Here is a 2,516-nt window from a genome sequence, read left to right as displayed (position 1 = left end):
GCAGACGTCGAGGGCTTGGTCGAGCTCCGGAGGCGGCGATGAACCTGAGGGCTGAGCTCAAATGCCATCAGAGGCGTGGCTGATGACGAGGGGTGAGTTCGATGGCGAGGAGGAGTAGACGGCGTTGACCCGGCGGCGACGCTCAGCGGCGGCGATCTCGGGAGCTGGAGAGGAGGAGGGGAGGTGATGGCTAGGGCAAGGGGACGGCGGCGACGCTGAACGGGGACGTCGAGGGCTTGGCCGAGCTTGGGCGGCGGCGCTTTCGGGCGGTGGTGAGGAGGAGGGGGTCGGTGATGGCGAGTTGAGCTTCAATGAAGATCAAGATCAAGCTTGGGTAATTTAGTTTAGGGTTTATATTATGTGTGTTATATACTCTAAGCTCAATATTATATTCACACACACATTTATTAGTTTCTTAGTATATATATATATATATAGTTATATACATATGTTTTATCCACAAACAAAGTTTTTACAAATAAATTCCAAAAATTATGTATACATGTTTGTTTTCTATGTGGATAAGTTGTTTTGGTTTAATTTCATAGATATGAAACAAATATATATTCATATACATACTTATTTGTTTCATATTCTATTGTATTTGTGAAAATATTATATTCATTGTTTATAGACTTCATAATAATAGTTTATATCTTTCTTTAAGTCTATAAAATTATTTTGTAATGTTTCAAAACATTGTTAAGCTAAAAATGTCAAAACTCATATATTCACATTTTTATGTTTTGGACTATTTTACAAAATGATGATATTTCTCATTTGGGAGGTCCTTTTTGAAAACCAATTTTTATAGCATGTGTATTATCATGTTTACAACCATTTTCCAAAGTTTTATATTTTTCTGAATTTATTTGATATTTTTAAACCCAGTTTAAAGTTAAGTTTTTCTGTGCACTTCAGGTCTGTGCATGTTTAGTCGACTCATTAGTCGACTCATAAGTCGACTCAAGAAGTGCAGCGGAGTTGTGATTTTTCTTCTGCTGAGTCGACTCATATAAGCCGACTCATTAGTCGACTCATAAGCCGACTCATGAGTCGACTCATAAGTCGACTTATGAAAGAGCCGTTGCACAGTAACGACTAGTTTCCAGCAGTGTTTTCTGGGGGCTTTTTTGGCCTTTTTCTTAAGGTTTTTTTGCTGAAGTTTTGGGTTCCTATAAATACCCAATTCCTCTCATTTTTTAGTTAATACAAGAGAATGTTTTAACAAAGTTTTAACAATGGTTTAAGTTTTGTTTAGTGTTTGTTTAAAAAACTTTTAAGCAATTAAGAGTTTGAGTTTGTGAATTTAATTCCACAAGAGCTTGAGGAGATCATCTATTGGAGTTTGAGCAATCAACTATCCTCCCTCCATCTCTTGTCATCTATTGAGAAGTTTTCTAAACTCTTTTCTAGCTTTATATTTATTTGTTTGATTATCATCATATTAAAGCTAGTTTTATATTGAGTTTAGATTTGATTAATCTCATTGTTGCACACACCCACTTGAGCTTATTGTATTTGCATTCATAATATATTTGAGGTTGTGAGAGATAGTAACATTGAGTTGAGCCTAATTGAGTTCTCACCTTGTTTAGAGAACAATCATTTGTTGTGCTTAATTTGTGAAGTTCACTTTGTAATACACTTGTACACCGAGAGGAGTGTGTGGTGAGGACGGAGTTGATACCAAGAGGAGTGGCGTCGGTGGCCTAGTGAGAGGTGATAATTTCGAGCACTTGAGGGACTCGATACGTGAGGACCAACACTTGAGGTTGTAGCTTGTGTATGTACATTGTGAGGATTTGTGAGAGTTGTCGGTTGACTTGATAACCGAGTGTGTAGAGTTTTCGGTTAGCTAGAAAACCGAGTGTGTAGAGAAATTCCGGCTTCCAAACCGGGTTGTGTAGTGGATTCTCCCCGGGAGTGGAGAAAACCGAGTGTGTAGAGAAATTCCGGCTTCCAAACCGGGTTGTGTAGTGGATTCTCCCCGGGAGTGAGGAGCGGAGACGTAGGACGGAAGGTCCGAACTCTGTGATCATTTCCTTGTGTTTGGGTTTGGCATTGGCGCATTTATTATTGCATATTGTTATATCGTCATTGTTGCATGATCATATTGTTTACCCTTGTTATATTGTATATCCTTGCACATATCTTGTAGCATATCATACTTACTAGGATATATTTGTTAATTAGTTTTAATTGACATAAAATCGGATTAGATTAGCATAAACCTATTCACCCCCTCTAGGGTTCTTTCCTAGCGGCCTTAGGGTCTAACAAATATGTATAAAATTAATATAATATAATATATTATTTAATAATACATTTTAATTAATAATATTGAATATATTAATAGTATATCATGATTATTATAAATATTATATTTTAATAAAGAGCCATGTCATCAATAATTTTATTTAAATTATAGTAATTATTATAAAATAAAATAAAATATTATATTTTTAATAATAATGTAATATTTAAAAAATATTATATTGAATTAAACAAAATAT

This window comes from Asparagus officinalis, chromosome 4 (assembly GCF_001876935.1).
Source record: "Asparagus officinalis chromosome 4, Aspof.V1, whole genome shotgun sequence".
NCBI lineage: Eukaryota > Viridiplantae > Streptophyta > Magnoliopsida > Asparagales > Asparagaceae > Asparagus > Asparagus officinalis.
The sequence above is the reverse complement of the archived record's forward strand: the minus strand, read 5'-3'. Positions refer to the sequence as shown.